The sequence below is a fragment of the Haliotis cracherodii genome, unplaced genomic scaffold (assembly GCF_022045235.1).
Source record: "Haliotis cracherodii isolate W230 unplaced genomic scaffold, xgHalCrac1.p SCAF_9, whole genome shotgun sequence".
Classification (NCBI taxonomy): domain Eukaryota; kingdom Metazoa; phylum Mollusca; class Gastropoda; order Lepetellida; family Haliotidae; genus Haliotis; species Haliotis cracherodii.
In genome coordinates, this window is record NW_027266343.1 from 18,498,236 (window position 1) to 18,517,373 (window position 19,138).

Sequence of the window (19,138 nt, forward strand, 5' to 3'; positions counted from 1 at the left end):
TTTCCACACTACCATCTTGTGAATTCTCGTGTTCATCAATGTGTACCACATCATGTTCAGTTTCATTTGTTTCACTGGCAGTATCATCAGGCTGATTTCCAGAGTTGCTCAAATCATGATCATGCACATGTGCCTCAACATCAGACGTGATTGTCATGCCTGTCACTTCAAATTGCGTGTCTGCATTTAAGTTCATTGAACGTGCAAGATTCATACAGTGTTGCTTGACCTGAAGGAGGGTTGTGTACTGCATAAGAATACTTGTCCCATTAGGGACTTGTAACCCTGCAGTGTTCCGAGAATGGGAATCAAACACATAGTATTTCTCGTTTCTTTTTGTAACGGCAAATGTTGCTCCTCCAAATGTCACAAATGTAGAGTTATGTTCTGAAAACACTGTGCGTAGTGCAGTATCGAGACACTTGACTTGTGGAGTATCTACACTTTCAATAATATCCTTAAGCACAAAGCCACTGAAAGATTCACCACGGCTGAATGTGTATTCTTTATCAAAGAAGTTCACGTTTGAACGAATCTCAGAAACCAGAAGGTATGGATTATGAGTTGTTAATGATCTCTCATCTAATGAATCGCCATAGAGTTTATTTCCTATGCATAGAACGTTATCAAGATCATAGCGATCCCATGAGGAAATGTCCAAAATCTGGTTAAACAACATTGCAGATGCGCTGTTAGCAACACATTGTCTACCACTGTTTTGTCCAAATCTAGGGTGACCTTGATGAAAAGTTCCTTGTACACACAGTGGTTTTCTATTTACACGCGAGTGCTTTGATGTTTGGGCATTACCAGTGGATTGTTCATGACTTTTTGCAGTGCTTGTAGATGCACAGTTGCTTTCATCTATCTTATCTTTGTGGTTTGCAATATCCCTCACAGGCATTTGTTCAAGAACATGTTCAGTGTTTGCGGTTTGATGACAAATTTTAACGAGGCTGACTTCCTCAATATCATGTTCAAGGATACGTTCAGGGTAAGCTTCCCCCTGATGATAATTTGTATCGAGACTGGTTTCATTTGTTTGATTACTCAATTGCTCATTCATTTGATTGCTTGTAGGCAAATTTTTGTGTGTTTTGTTAACGGGGTTTCGTTCCCCGGTATCTTTTTTAGGGAGGTGATACTCCTCCATCCGCTGCTGCATCGCCTGTACCTTCCTCCAATCCTTCCTCCGTGGCATATCTGAAACAAAACAAGAGTAATGAAATTCCCCCCGCCCAACAGATATACAAATATGCACCTGGAATAATGTTTACACCCTTTTGTTTGTTTTTTGACGCCACAGTCAGAAAAATTCCAGCTATATGACGGCGGTCTGAAAATAATCGAGTTAGAACCAGACAATCCAGTGATTGACATGGGTTGCTGAAGACCTAATACCCCAGATCTCCACTGCTGACACCTAAAAATGTTAAGCTCTATCCCTTAACCAATGCTTGCCGTAAAACGCGACTATGCTTGTCGTAAAAGGCGACTAACGGGATCGGGTGGTCAGGCTCGCTGACTTGGTAGATGCATGTCATCGATCCCACATTGCGAGGATTGATGCTCATGATATCAATCACTGGTTTGTCTGGTCCAGACTCGATTATTTACAGACCGCCGTCATATAGCTGGACTTTTGCCGAGTGCGGCGTTAAACAACCAACCAACTAACCAACTTTTACATTTTCAAACTTCCCTCAAGTTAAATTCCAATTAAAGGGAAATATGTATTATCTGTATTCAGTATGAACGCCTTAACAGGGATCGAGTGGTCAGGTTGACCGACTTGGTTGATGCATGTCATCATATCCCAATTACGTGGATCGATGCTCGTTATGTCAATCACTGGATTGTCTGGTCCAGACTAGACATGCATCGAACAACAAAGATAAGATAAATGAAAGCAACTGTGCATCAACCAAGTCAGCGAGCCAGACCACCCGATCCCATTAACGACAAGCAAAGTCACCTTTTACGCAAGCATGGGTTGAAGACCTATTCTACCCCGGAATCTTCCATATAGCTAGAATATTGCTGAGCGTAGAAATTGACACACCTTGTTTTCTTTACCCTTTAATAAATTGCAAATATCCCGCATGATTCCCCATTGAGAGACAACTTCAATATACAAAAACCGACAACACACATTTCTTCACTCTTTACTGTAACTGTGAAATTCTTGCAAAATAGGTCAAATCTCCAACTTGAAGATTCAGCTTGTAAAGTTTTGATTGTTATTTAAGGCCAGATTCAACAATATTTCAGTTCTGTGATAGCAGTCTGTAAATAATGGATAATGGACCAGACAATCCAATGATCGGTCAGAACATTGGTTGGTGGATTAACTCAGCTATAGTGAGCGAGTGAGTGAGTGAGTTGGTTTTAACGCCGCTTTTAACAGTATTCCAGTTATATCGCGGCGTGTCAGCTTAATGTGGGTGGGAAGCCCGAAGTGATACAGGTCTGAGACGTTTACCACTTCGGGGAAACACACGACCACGGGTATGGTGCTGACAAACCTAGAAACATAATCGGGGCGAACCGGACCACAATCATAGGTTTCTGGCGTACCAAAGGGACGCAACTCTGCACTTCGAATTGCGGCGCCTTAGGCAACCCGTGCCCCCTATATGACAGCAGTCTGTAAATAATCGAGTCTGGACCAGACAATCCATAATGAGCATAGATGACATGCTTCAACCAAGTCAGCTGGCCTGACCGCCCGATCCCGTTGGTCGCCTCTTACTGCAAGTATTGATCTTTATTGTGAGTGAGTTTTACGCCACTTTTAGCAATATTCCAGCAATATCACGGTGGATAACACCAGAAATGGGCTTCACACATTGTACCCATGTCGGGAATCTAACCCAGGTCTTCGGCGTGACGAGCGAACGCTTAAACCACTAGGCTGCCCGACCGCCCTCTTAATTGTGAAGAATACATGTATTTAACAATCCAACAGTCTTGGATATGTCCGTCTCCCAGACCATAGAAAATACATTGAGTACTCCAACTCAAGTCTACAATCATTTGGCAAGTCTAGATTGCCTCAGCAGTGAAATTAAGAGTCTGGGCTCCATTTGGGTTATATTATACTTATTTTGTAGATATATATTTTTAAATAACAGAAGTGTATTCCCGAAACTAAATGTTAATCTATCTTATCTTGTATAGTTTTAGAAATGACCATGTAAGTTTTGAAACCATTTACTAAAGTTTAAACATACTGTCACTTCAAAATCTAGAAAATGACACAACATCTTGTTTTCTTCACAATTTAATAAATTGCAAATATCCTGCATGATTCTTCATTGATCTTCAACTTCAAAATGTAAAAACTGAAAACACACACTTTTCTTCACTCTTTACCATAACCGTGAAATCATATTTTACTTATTTTGTAGATATATATTATTAAATAACAAAAGTTTATTTCTGAGACCAAATGTTAATCTATCTTATCTAGTATTGTTTTAGAAATTACCATGTTGGTTTTTGAAACCAATTACTTAAGTTTAAAAATCCTGTCACTTCAAAAACCTAGAAATTAACAACACAACACCTTGTTTTCTTCACACTTTAATAAATCGCAAATATCCTACTTGATTCTACATTGATCTTCAACTTCAAAATGTAAAAAACTGACAACACACACTTTTCTTCACTCTTTACCATAACCGTGAAATCATATTTTACTTATTTTGTAGATATATATTATTAAATCACATAAGTTTATTTCTGTGACTAAATGTTAATCTCTGTTACCTAATATTGTTTTAGAAATTACAATGTTGGTTTTGAAACCATTTACTAAAGTTTAAACATCGAAGAATTGATAAATTGACACAACACCGTGTTTTCTTCACACTTTAATAATTAAATTGCAAATATCCCGCTTGATTCTTCATTGATCTTCAACAACTTCAAAATGCAAAAACTGACTACACAGACTTTTCTTCACTCTTTACCATAACCGTGAAATCATATTTTACTTATTTTGTAGATATATATTTTTAAATCACATAAGTTTATTTCTGTGACTAAATGTTAATCTCTGTTACCTAATATTGTTTTAGAAATTTCAATGTTGGTTTTGAAACCATATACTAAAGTGTAAACATCGAAGAATTGATAAATTGACACAACACAGTGTTTTCTTCACACTTTAATAATTAAATTGCAAATATCCCGCATGATTCTTCATTGATCTTCAACAACTTCAAAAACTGACTACACAGACTTTTCTTCACTCTTTACCATAACCGTGAAATCATATTTTACTTATTTTGTAGATATATATTATTAAATCACATAAGTTTATTTCTGTGACTAAATGTTAATCTCTGTTACCTAATATTGTTTTGGAAATTACAATGTTGGTTTTGAAACCATTTACTAAAGTTTAACCATCGAAGAATTGAGAAATTGACACAACACCGTGTTTTCTTCACACTTTAATAATTAAATTGCAAATATACCGCATGATCCTTCACTGATCTTCAACAACTTCAAAATTCAAAAACTGACTACACAGACTTTTCTTCACTCTTTACCATAACCGTGAAATCATATTTTACTTATTTTGTAGATATATATTATTAAATCACATAAGTTTATTTCTGTGACTAAATGTTAATCTCTGTTACCTAATATTGTTTTAGAAATTACAATGTTGGTTTATGAAACCACTGTATTGAAGTTTAAACATCCTGTCACTTCAAAATATAGAAATTGACAACACAACACCTTGTTTTCTTCAACCTTTAATAAATTGCAAATATCCCGCATGAATCTTCATTGATCTTTAACAACTTCAAAATGTAAAAACTGACAACACTTTTCTTCACTCTTTACTAGAACTGTGATCGGGTGGCCAAACTCGCTGACTTGGTTGATGCATGTCATCGATCCCAATTGCGTGGATCAAAGATCAAGATATCAATCACTGGATTGTCTGGTCCAGACTCGATTATTTACAGACCGTCGTCATATAGCTGGAATATTGCTGAGTGTGGCGTTAAACAACAAACCAACCAACCAAAAATACCTGTGAAATCATATTTGACTTATTTTGTAGATATATATTATTAAATAACATAAGTTTATTTCTGTGACTAAATGTTAATCTCTGTTACCTAATATTGTTTGAGAAACCATATACTAAAGTTTAAACATCGAAGAATTGAGAAATTGACACAACACCATGTTTTCTTCACACTTTAATAAATTGCAAATATCCTGCATGATTCTTCATTGATCTTCAACAATTTCAAAATGTAAAAACTGACACCACACACTTTTCTTCACTCTTTACCATAACCGTGAAATCATATTATATATATTTTGTATATATTTTAAATTAAATCACATAAGTTTATTTCTGTGACTAAATGTTAATCTCTGTTACCTAATATTGTTTTAGAAATTACAATGTTGGTTTTGAAACCATATACTAAAGTTTAAACATCGAAGAATTGATAAATTGACACAACACCGTGTTTTCTTCACACTTTAATAATTAAATTGCAAATATCCTGCATGATTCTTCATTGATCTTCAACAACTTCAAAATTCAAAAACTGACTACACAGACTTTTCTTCACTCTTTACCATAACCGTGAAATCATATTTTACTTATTTTGTAGATATATATTATTAAATCACATAAGTTTATTTCTGTGACTAAATGTTAATCTCTGTTACCTAATATTGTTTTAGAAATTACAATGTTGGTTTTGAAACCATTTACTAAAGTTTAAACATAGAAGAATTGATAAATTGACACAACACCGTGTTTTCTTCACACTTTAATAATTAAATTGCAAATATCCCGCATGATTCTTCATTGATCTTCAACAACTTCAAAATGCAAAAACTGACAACACTTTTCTTCACTCTTTACCATAACCGTGAAATCATATTTTACTTATTTTGTAGATATATATTATTAAATCACATAAGTTTATTTCTGTGACTAAATGTTAATCTATCTTATCTAGTATTGTTTTAGAAATTACCATGTTTGTTTTTGAAACCAACCACAAAAGTTTAAACATCATGTCACTTCAAAATCTAGAAATTGACAACACAACACCTTGTTTTCTTCACACTTTAATAAATTGCAAATATCCCGCATGATTCTTCATTGATCTTCAACAACTTCCAAATGCAAAAACTGACAACACTTTTCTTCACTCTTTACTATAACTGCGACTAGCGGTATCGGGTGGTCAAGCTCGCTGGCTTGGTTGATGCATGTCATCGATCCCAATTGCGTGGATCGATGCTCATGATATCAATCACTAGATTGTCTCGTCCAGACTCGATTATTTACAGACCACCGTCATATAACTGGAATATTGCTGAGTGGGGCGTAAATCAACAAACCAACCAACCAACCATAACCGTGAAATCATATTTTACTTATTTTGTAGATATATATTATTAAATAACAAAAGTTTATTTTTGAGACTAAATGTTAATCTATCTTATCTAGTATTGTTTTAGAAATTACCATGTTGGTTTTTGAAACCAATTACTAAAGTTTAAAAATCCTGTCACTTCAAAATCTAGAAATTAACAACACAACACCTTGTTTTCTTTACACTTTAATAAACTGCAAATATCCTGCATGATTCTACATTGTTCTTCAACTTAAAAATGTAAAAACTGACAACACAGACTTTTCTTCACTCTTTACCACAACCGTGAAATCATATTTTACTTATTTTGTAGATATATATTATTAAATCACATAAGTTTATTTCTGTGACTAAATGTTAATCTCTGTTACCTAATATTGTTTTAGAAATTACAATGTTGGTTTATGAAACCACTGTATTGAAGTTTAAACATCCTGTCACTTCAAAATATAGAAATTGACAACACAACACCTTGTTTTCTTCAACCTTTAATAAATTGCAAATATCCCGCATGAATCTTCATTGATCTTTAACAACTTCAAAATGTAAAAACTGACAACACTTTTCTTCACTCTTTACTAGAACTGTGATCGGGTGGCCAAACTCGCTGACTTGGTTGATGCATGTCATCGATCCCAATTGCGTGGATCAAAGATCAAGATATCAATCACTGGATTGTCTGGTCCAGACTCGATTATTTACAGACCGTCGTCATATAGCTGGAATATTGCTGAGTGTGGCGTTAAACAACAAACCAACCAACCAAAAATACCTGTGAAATCATATTTGACTTATTTTGTAGATATATATTATTAAATAACATAAGTTTATTTCTGTGACTAAATGTTAATCTCTGTTACCTAATATTGTTTGAGAAACCATATACTAAAGTTTAAACATCGAAGAATTGAGAAATTGACACAACACCATGTTTTCTTCACACTTTAATAAATTGCAAATATCCTGCATGATTCTTCATTGATCTTCAACAATTTCAAAATGTAAAAACTGACACCACACACTTTTCTTCACTCTTTACCATAACCGTGAAATCATATTATATATATTTTGTATATATTTTAAATTAAATCACATAAGTTTATTTCTGTGACTAAATGTTAATCTCTGTTACCTAATATTGTTTTAGAAATTACAATGTTGGTTTTGAAACCATATACTAAAGTTTAAACATCGAAGAATTGATAAATTGACACAACACCGTGTTTTCTTCACACTTTAATAATTAAATTGCAAATATCCTGCATGATTCTTCATTGATCTTCAACAACTTCAAAATTCAAAAACTGACTACACAGACTTTTCTTCACTCTTTACCATAACCGTGAAATCATATTTTACTTATTTTGTAGATATATATTATTAAATCACATAAGTTTATTTCTGTGACTAAATGTTAATCTCTGTTACCTAATATTGTTTTAGAAATTACAATGTTGGTTTTGAAACCATTTACTAAAGTTTAAACATAGAAGAATTGATAAATTGACACAACACCGTGTTTTCTTCACACTTTAATAATTAAATTGCAAATATCCCGCATGATTCTTCATTGATCTTCAACAACTTCAAAATGCAAAAACTGACAACACTTTTCTTCACTCTTTACCATAACCGTGAAATCATATTTTACTTATTTTGTAGATATATATTATTAAATCACATAAGTTTATTTCTGTGACTAAATGTTAATCTATCTTATCTAGTATTGTTTTAGAAATTACCATGTTTGTTTTTGAAACCAACCACAAAAGTTTAAACATCATGTCACTTCAAAATCTAGAAATTGACAACACAACACCTTGTTTTCTTCACACTTTAATAAATTGCAAATATCCCGCATGATTCTTCATTGATCTTCAACAACTTCCAAATGCAAAAACTGACAACACTTTTCTTCACTCTTTACTATAACTGCGACTAGCGGTATCGGGTGGTCAAGCTCGCTGGCTTGGTTGATGCATGTCATCGATCCCAATTGCGTGGATCGATGCTCATGATATCAATCACTAGATTGTCTCGTCCAGACTCGATTATTTACAGACCACCGTCATATAACTGGAATATTGCTGAGTGGGGCGTAAATCAACAAACCAACCAACCAACCATAACCGTGAAATCATATTTTACTTATTTTGTAGATATATATTATTAAATAACAAAAGTTTATTTTTGAGACTAAATGTTAATCTATCTTATCTAGTATTGTTTTAGAAATTACCATGTTGGTTTTTGAAACCAATTACTAAAGTTTAAAAATCCTGTCACTTCAAAATCTAGAAATTAACAACACAACACCTTGTTTTCTTTACACTTTAATAAACTGCAAATATCCTGCATGATTCTACATTGTTCTTCAACTTAAAAATGTAAAAACTGACAACACAGACTTTTCTTCACTCTTTACCACAACCGTGAAATCATATTTTACTTATTTTGTAGATATATATTATTAAATCACATAAGTCTATTTTTGTGACTAAATGTTAATCTGTTACCTAATATTGTTTTAGAAATTACAATGTTGGTTTTGAAACCATTTACTCAAGTTTAAACATCGAAGAATTGAGAAATTGACACAACACCGTGTTTTCTTCACACTTTAATAAATTGCAAATATCCCGCATGATTCTTCATTGATCTTCAACAACTTCAAAATGCAAAAACTGACAACACAGACTTTTCTTCACTCTTTACCATAACCGTGAAATCATATTTTACTTATTTTGTAGATATATATTATTAAATCACATAAGTTTATTTCTGTGACTAAATGTTAATCTGTTACCTAATATTGTTTTAGAAATTACAATGTTGGTTTTTGAAACCACTGTATTGAAGTTTAAACATCCTGTCACTTCAAAATCTAGAAATTGACAACACAACACCTTGTTTTCTTCAACCTTTAATAAATTGCAAATATCCCGCATGATTCTTCATTGATCTTTAACAACTTCAAAATGTAAAAACTGACAACACTTTTCTTCACTCTTTACTATAACTGTGATCGGGTGGTCAAACTCACTGACTTGGTTGATGCATGTCATCAATCCCAATTGCACGGATCGAAGATCATGATATCAATCACTGGATTGTCTGGTCCAGACTCCATTATTTACAGACCGCTGTCATATAGCTGGAATATTGCTGAGTGTGGCGTTAAACAACAAACCAACCAACCAACCATAACTGTGAAATCATATTTGACTTATTTTGTAGATATAAATTATAAAATAACATGAGTTTATTTCTGAGACTAAATGTTAATCTATCTTATCTAGTATTGTTTAAGAAATTACCATGTTGGTTTTTTAAACCAATGTACTAAAGTTTAAACATCCTGTCACTTCAAAATCTAGAAATTGACAACACAACACCTTGTTTTCTTCACACTTTAATAAATTGCAAATATCCCGCATGATTCTTCATTGATCTTCGACAACTTCAAAATGTAAAAACTGACACCACACACTTTTCTTCACTCTTTACCATAACCGTGAAATCATATTTTACTTATTTTGTAGATATATATTATTAAATCACATAAGTTTATTTCTGTGACTAAATGTTAATCTATCTTATCTAGTATTGTTTTAGAAATTACCATGTTTGATTTTGAAACCAACCACAAAAGTTTAAACATCATGTCACTTCAAAATCTAGAAATTGACAACACAACACCTTGTTTTCTTCACACTTTAATAAATTGCAAATATCCCGCATGATTCTTCATTGATCTTCAACAACTTCCAAATGCAAAAACTGACAACACTTTTCTTCACTCTTTACTAGAACTGCGACTAACGGTATCGGGTGGTCAGGCTCGCTGGCTTGGTTGATGCATGTCATCGATCCCAATTGCGTGGATCGATGCTCATGATATCAATCACTGGATTGTCTCGTCCAGACTCGATTATTTACAGACTGCTGTCATATAACTGGAATATTGCTGAGTGGGGCGTTAATCAACAAACCATCCAACCAACCATAAATGTGAGATCATATTTGACTTATTTTGTAGATATAAATTATTAAATAACATAAGTTTATTTCTGAGACTAAATGTTAATCTATCTTATCTAGTATTGTTTTAGAAATTACCATGTTGGTTTTTTAAACCAATGTACTAAAGTTTAAACATCCTGTCACTTCAAAATCTAGAAATTGACAACACAACACCTTGTTTTCTTCACACTTTAATAAATTGCAAATATCCCGCATGATTCTTCATTGATCTTCAACAACTTCCAAATGCAAAAACTGACAACACACACTTTTCTTCACTCTTTACCATAACTGTAAAATTCTTGCACAATAGGTCAAATCTCGATCCAACTTGAAGATTCAGCTTGATGTAAAGTTTTGATTGTTGTCTAACGCCAGTTTCAACAATATTTCAGCCCTGTGATAGCAGTCTGTAATAATCGATAATGGACCAGACAATCCAATGATCGGTCACAGATCGGAGTCGAAACCCAGGGTTAAATGATACCGTGGTTGTTTAGGTTCCAGGATATACAAGAGCTGATAAGTCCAATGTATCTCCAATAATCTCTCTTGATTATTATTCTTAACCACACATGAGCATGTTTTGTTTGTAGCTTGAAAGGTTGTTTGTTTGTTGTTTAACTCAGCTTAAAGGTGAATACCATGATTTAATTATCATTTCTGTTTTTATGTATTATAAAATGAGAATAGAATTCAGCTGTAGCCATCAATACTGAAATTTGCAAACACAGGCACTGCTTTTTCTGAAGACGAATCTGGGTTTATATCCAAAAAACATAATTGTCATTGCTGCAATGTATTTTTCTTTTACATAAAAAAAATCAAGCTCAAAGTCTAAAATAAATAAAGCGGTAAAAATATCTGTTTGTTCTTTAACGCCTCACTCAGCAATATTCCAGCTATATGACGGTGGTCCATAAATAATCGAGTCTGGACAAGAAAATCCAGTGATTGACATCGATCCACGCAATTGGGATACGGCTACAAAGTCAACGAGCCTGACCACCCAACCCTGTTAGTCACCTATTAACCCAAGTATGGGTTGCTGAAGACCTTTTCTACCCTGGATCTTCACGAGTCATAAAAATGTCTTATCTTCAATACAAAATCCCAGCCTCCTGTCAATGGACAAAAGATAAATTGTCATTGTTGCAATGTATTTTTCATTTTAAAAAAATCAACCTCAAAGTTTGAAATAAATAAAGGTGTGTGTGTAAAATATCTAATCTTCAAAACAGTAACCCCCCCCCCCCCACCCTTTGTTCAATCAAACATTGAAATAAATGAAATTATCTTGATTCTAAGATATTCTTAATTTTTGGAAATATGCATTGAATACCTATATTAATTATAACAGATACTGGACCTAACAGGTGATGTCTTTACAAGTGATTGTCATTGTTGCAATGTATTTCTCTTTCAAAATTATACAAGCTAAAAGTTTTAAATTAATAAAGCCGTGTCTGTAAAATTATCTATCAAATGTGCTTTTGTTTAACAAAAAAATCAAGCTCAAAGTTATAAATAAAATAAGCTGTGGCTGCAAAAATATCTAATGTTCAATACAAAATCCCAGCCTCCATCAACGGACAAAAGTGGGTGAGTATGGTTTTACCCGCTTTAGCAATATTCCAGCAATATTCCAGCAATATAACGGGGGACACCTGAAAGGGCTTCACACATTATACCCATGTTGGGAATCAAACCTGGGTCTTCGGTGTGACGAGCAAACGCTTTAACCACTAGGCTACCCAACCGCCCACATGGGACAAAAGATCATTTGTCATTGTTGCAATGTAATTTGCTTTTACAAAAAAAGCAACCTCAAAGTTTTAAATAAATAAAGGTGTGGCTGTGAAATATCTAATCTTCAAAACACTACAACCCCCACCCACCCCACACACATTCTAAAAGAATTCTTTTTTTTTTTGGAAATATGCATTGAATACCTATTAATTATAACAGATACTACTCCGAATAAATCACTGAAGTCTGGCATCATCCTACTTTGTGGTTGGTGGCATTGTGTCGTCTATTTGGTCCTATTCGAGCATCCATACTAAACTGTTCCCTGTTCAGCGATTTGGAGTTCGCTTCCTTGTCAAGTCCAGCACGAGGCCGCGCGACAAATGTAAATAATGAACTTCTATGTTTAATATGAAAAGTTTGATAAAATGGATTACAAAATTGCATCAGCTATAGAGAACGCGAATCACCATAAAGGTTAGTGAGCGCGGTTTATTCCGTTCAACTTACATGACACGTACTGCGATAACCGAGAATGCATGCTTCACGCTACGATAAGCCGAGAGCCGCGACATGACCCAAGGCTACGATGTAATTTTAAAAAAAACTCACATGTCTCCTACATTATGGCTACATGTTAGTCAACATGAACATCAAATATCCGTTTGTAAACATATTTACAGGAAAACAATGATGGCATAATACTTATTTGCCGTATTATGTCAATTTCAATCATGCACAAATATGACCTGTCCTCACCTGCTGAAAATGTCGGTCGAAATTGAGGCATGGGACGAAGAGAGTTACCTCCCTTTTGAGAGACCCAAACCGGCAAGCAGCAAAACGGACCATAATTCTGACGAAAACTGTTAGTCAAAACGGACCAGTGAACTACCAGATTGAAAATAAAGACTATAGTTAAGTCATATACAAGTAATTATGAACACCGATACAGCACATTCATTAATAAATACAGTTTTTTCATGTGTCATAATATTTTAAAGTAATTGGCAAGATATTTACTATGGGCTTCCCGCCTTATATCTGTAATAATGTTACTCAACCGATGCGATCCCGTCTCAACCCAAGCCGAATCGGCGCGCCCGTCCTGAGCGGGGCCGGGTCTTTGGCTGCGTTTGATTGTCCGCAAGTGGGCCCTGCGGCAGTAAACTCCCTTCATTCAGTCACTGAGGCTCATTCGCTTTGCGCTAAGTGGTATTAAAGCTGTCGTTTTTGTGTCCTATAAGGCCACAGCATTGTCAAAGCACCATTTATCGTTCGCTCAGTTCCTCGATTATGTTTAAATTATGTATGCGTATGGAGACAGTTGAGTTCCAGATACTATTTAAATGCCAAGGTAGTGCCTTCGTTTTTCCGTACGTTTGTGCGTGCGTGCGTGTCACTCGTAGCCCGACAATGCGGCTTGCATCTTTATAATTATTTATTATTCCGCCGGTTTTTTTTCAAGAGCTAGCAGAAAAAAACACTGGCTCGATTGTGTTGAAATTTTGAATGCGTTTGCAGATAGTTAAGTACTAGATACCACACAAATTCCTAGGCCGTGGGCCCAATGACCAAGGGCAGATAACTGAAACACAAGTAATTTTTAAGGTATAGTTTGCTCTATTGCTCCGCAACCACTGGTCCCATTACTTTAATACTTTGCATGTATCTGGTGCTTGACACCTTTTGTTCTTTGTCTTTGGTCATTGGTCACGTGGTTTTGCAACCATATGGGATTCAAGGTTTTTCTTTTGATATATGTCTTCAAATCCTCTCAACCCACTACAAGAAATGCTTTCAAACTTTCTGAGAATTGTCTCCATGCATAACACATCAAACCCCGTTTGCCGATTTTGGATATCTTTGTTATTTGAGGCCATATTCGATTTAGAGTTTTCCAAGTGCCTTTGGGGTACCTGTCTTCAAATGCATACTCCCCTGAATCCACTGCATGAATCCACGTTTGTCATATCTGTTTTAGTTGCGGCCATAATGGATTTTGGTTTTGATATTCATTTTCACCGAAACTTTACTTTAGATCATATCTTGTAAGGTTGTTGACAGAAACTATTGTAAGTTAACATGAAGTTGGTGTGCCATATTCATCCTATTGTTGATGCATCCTATTGTTCTTGGTTGCATGCTAAAAGTAACACTGCTTGGTGGTAATATTTGATTAATATTTGGGATAACCTTGGAACACCCAAATTTAGTAGCGACGATGTGCGGTGACTATCATTTGACGTCGTCGGTACAAGCAACCCCTTTCAGGATTCGAACATGTGCGAGGTCGGAAATGGGTTTAGAACAGATTTCTGCACACGACAATTTCGAAGCGGCGATACCCTGCAAGTGGTGCCTACATTTGACGAATGTGGTACAAGGAAACCCTTTGAGGATTCGAACATGGACGTTTGTGCACAGTAATACTTGGAGCCCGCCATTGCTGCTTGCAGCTTTAATTTCTAGATTGTTATTGTTTGGTTCTTTTGTGGGTTTGTTTTTTGTTTTAAGTTTATCTTGGAATTTTTGGCTGAAGTTGGTTTTACTGTTAACGGCTGAAAAGTGGTTGGCGAGATTATTTGCTTTTTGGGCGGGGTTGGTTGAGTTGTTATTGTTAGTGTTTTTATGTCGTTTTAAGCCTCCAATGGCGTGGATTTTGCGCAAGACCGTTCTGGCATCTGTACGGTTATTTATACCTTCGCAGAATTTTTTCCAGTCTCTACTTTTGGCTAGTTGGACTAGTTTTTTAACCTGGTGGTTTAGTTCGTGGGCTACGTTTAGATGTTTGTAGTCGCGTTTTGCTTTATTGAAGGCTGATTTACGTTTTCGTCTAGTCTGTTCTATTTCCTCATTCCACCATGGTACCGTGGGTTTGCTTAGCCTGTCTTAGATGTTTTGAAAGGGATGGAGGTTTTGGCTGCGTTTATTATATAGCCTGTTAGGTTTCTACAAAAGGTTTCTGGATCATTATTTTCTATTTAGTTTAACTTAGCTTCGTTGCAGATATCTTGGAATTGGTCCCAGTTAGCTTTATTGTAATGGAATTTTGGTTCTTGGTTTTCTGTTTGGATTGGTACGTTTGTATTTCCCATGGTTATGTTTATGGGGAAGTGGTCACTACCTAGCGGGAGGTCGTGCACTTCCCATTGAGTACTTTGAGCTAGATCTGCGGTGCATATGGTTAGGTCGATAGCCGACATTTTTTGGTTTATCTTACCGTACCTCGTGGGTTCGTTGTTATTTAGGAGTACTAGGTTGTTTGTTTCTATCCATTCGGAAATTAATTTGCCATGATTATCTATTTTATCATCTATGCTCCATGTAGGATGGTGAGCATTAAAGTCTCCTAGGAATATAGTAGATATATCGCTGAAAAATATTTAGTCCTTCCATTATTGTGTTCGGGTGATTGGTGATTTAGTTTTTAGTTTTTATTTTATTCGGTGACTTCTTTTAGATGGAGGTTAAAGAGGAAGAAGGGAAGATGGGTTATTTTTAGATTGAAAGCTACTTTGTGATTTCATGCTAGCTTTTGGTGAGTTTTGACTATGCATGTATACTAGGAGTAAGGTGAGGTTATTTAGGTTTTGGGTGTTAGGTGCGGGGGTGGGGGGGGGGGGGGGGGGGGGGGGTGGGGGGGTGTTGTTGCCATGTGGGCTGTAGGGTGCTTGGATGAGGGTCGTGTTGTGGCGGTCGTTTTGTGGTTTGTTTTGCAGGCGGGGGTTGATGTTTTGGCTATGTTGAGATGTGGGAGGGTTCGTGGTTGGTTGAGTGGCTGCTTGTGTGTGTGAGGTGGGTGCGGTTTCTCTGTAGGGGCCCCAGACAGAGCTGTCGGTTATGGGTGTGGTGTTTTTTTGTGGGATGGTGTTTGGGTGTGGTGTAGGGAGGAGTGGTTTGGATGCGGGTGTAGCAAATTTTCGTGTTTGGATTTTGGCCGTGTCTATGTTTATGTGTTTGTTGGCCTGCTGGGTGAGTGTGTGTCTGTGTGGGCATTGGTTTGAAAGTGAAGTGTGTTGGATGGATTTGCAGTGGATGCACCAGGGTGTGCATATGCCTGGGCAGTCTGTTTGTGCGCATTTTTTACGTTTAGTTTTAGGGTATGTGCATTGGGAGGCAGTGTGATTGTATTTGAGGCACTAAACCCAGATCAAAGCGGTTTCACTCCTGACCGCTCAACCCTAGATAACCTCGCCCGACTAGAGCAAGATATTAAGAGAGGACAACTAAATAAAAAATATACCACAGGCATCTTCTTAGACTTCTCTAAAGCTTTCGACATGGTATGGCACGACGGGCTAATACAAAAACTTTAAAAAATAGGACTCAAAGGTCAGATAATAAACTACATCCAGGACTTCCTAAACAATCGTAAAATAACCGTGGGTATAGACCAAACAATATCGGACCAATGTCCCCTAGAAAATGGCACTCCCCAGGGCAGTATCCTCAGCCCCACCCTCTTCAATATAATGATAAACGATCTATTCGATGGCCTATCCCCTAAATTAAACACATCAAAATTCGCGGATGATCCGCACTAAAAGCATTAAAAGCATTAAAATGGCCCAAAATTTTCTCCAAAAATCTCTAAAAAAATACAACAATGGGCTGACAAATGGGGCTTCTCCCTTAACTCAGAAAAAAACCCAGGAATAGTATTCAAACTCCCCAGTTAGAGCCAGTTAGGCATCTTAGGGTGTTTAGGTCTTTACTGCATTTAGTTGTTAGGTTTTGGATGTGAGCATCCCAGGTTAGATGTTCATCGAAAATAAGTCCTAAGAATTTGGTTTGTTTTTGAAATCTGATTGTTTGGTTGTTTAGCTGGCTTCTGATAGAGACGATGTTTAGTTTATATGCTAGTCGTTAGGTATAAAGATTGTTTAGTAACTTTAGAAGTTCTAGGACAGTTATTAACACGTGTCGTGTCATCCCTATGGCATTCGCGATTGTCCACTTCCAGAAAACATCCTGTGTTGGTTTAACATGAATTAGTAAAGGTTAATTAGGGATGTCCAACACGTTAATCGGTGAGAAACATTCTCATCAAAGAAAACACACAGTCAAGACTGTAGATCCACGTCGTCTAGCTACAAAATTTTGGAATTGGATACAGTGATAAAGTCTTATATCAATATGTACACTCATAAATATTGGTTTTATGTTTTAACGGAGATATGATGTTTTCTTATGAAATATCGCGTATTAGTGTAATTTGCATGCTTTACCATTCATTGTACGGTAACCTCCCAAAACCCCTCCATCCCATTTCCCCTACAGCTTAAGACAACAAAGTTCACGGTCCATGGCACTGCTAATCCCTAGTCTGTTACCTATTTCATACAATGGAACAACCCAAGAAACACAGCATTGAGATAAACATTTAATTACGATTACGTTTAGGGGTGAAGATATTTGATTGTTTGCAGTTTTGTTTGAGATTTGTAATTTGGTGTTCATTTAGGTAGTTTGTTATTCTTTGGGATATTGTGGTAAGTAAGGGGTGTTTACGAGCTAGAGCTTGGTTTTGGGGGCTGATGTTTTGGTTTATTAAGTTTTGGATGAGAGGGTTTGATTGGGACGCGGCCCAGAAATTTAAGCTTAGCTGTTCCCTGCGTAGACTTAGTGGCATTTCTCCTGTTAAGGCCTGAAGTGAAGTGTAGGAGGTGCCATGTTTGATGCGTGTAATTGGTTTGAGAGCCTGATATTGTATTGAGTCAAGTTTTTTAGATAGAGAGTTGTTTAGGGTGTTGTATATGGCGCAGCCGTAGTCTAGTTTTGATCTAATTAGTGATATGTAGATAGAGAGGAGGGTATCTTTGGAGGCTCCCCAGTTAGAGCCAGTTTCTAAAAATTGTCTTCTCATCATACAGGCATCTTTCATTACACTTACATTAATTCTTTTTTTTTTAAAACTTTCCTTTAAGTCCCCTTATCCCCTGAAGCTCTACCCCTTTCATTTCTACTACCTCTACTCCAGACCTTTTATATATAAAAAATTAGGTGAGTTCATAATGCCAGACAGGTAAATGCGTGTTGTTTTAACTAATTGCAGGGGAACTGGGTTGTATGGGAAATGGGATGTAGGGGTTTTGGGAGATAACCCATTGTACCGTTCTAAACCATGTGAATGTTGTAATATCAGTCAATCGGGTGGGAAAACAGCCCAATCCTCCCTCAATAAAGGGGTATGTCAATCATTTTGCAAGTTTAAATGACCCCTGATACTTTATGAATACTTTATGACAGTTTATGGAGTCAAAATCAATGCTGATTATTCATAAACTTAATGCTTCGTACTATAGGCCTGTGGCCTCTTCAGTGCTGAATAAAGATTGAAAATACATCAGTCAATAAAAGATGAAGGTAACTTTATACATCAGAGTTCTTGAGAATTAGTTCATGTTTTGTTCTTAGACTTACATTTCAACCATCGATTGTGTTCACATGTAGACTCAAACTGGTATATTAAAAAAATGTATACAGACAACAAAAACTGTATTAGAAACAACAAACTCTGTAAAGTTTTAAGCATAGGTTTTGTATAGCATTTCAAAAGCCTGGTTTGTTTGCATTAAAATCAAAACAAAGGAATCTGTAATTAAAATGTGTAAGGTGAAAAAGCTTTTACATAAAAGAGCAAAATACATGGGGGAGAGTAAATATATAATTCTTGAATTTTCTTGAATGGAGCACATTTGAAAAAAAAGATAATCCAAGCATATTCGATATTACCGTGTTTAAAGAATTTATATCAGTCATATATTTCTAACTTAGATCACCCGTATGTAACCCAGGTAAAGCATGCATAACGGGGAACATTGTAATGTTGGTACAGTTTATCGTGTCTTCGTGCTTTAGCATTACACATTTTCATATTCCTCTAGGTTTTAATGTTTATTTGTTTATGTATTTTTAAAAAAAAAATGCTCTCC

At 35.7% G+C, this 19,138-nt stretch overlaps 1 protein-coding gene across 1 annotated transcript in view; it reads left to right on the forward strand.

The window, feature by feature from the left end:
• The window catches only part of LOC139453245 (uncharacterized), a 92,773-nt gene that overhangs the window by 33,730 nt on the left and 39,905 nt on the right, over positions 1–19,138 (forward strand). The gene's annotated exons all lie outside the window — the stretch shown is intronic.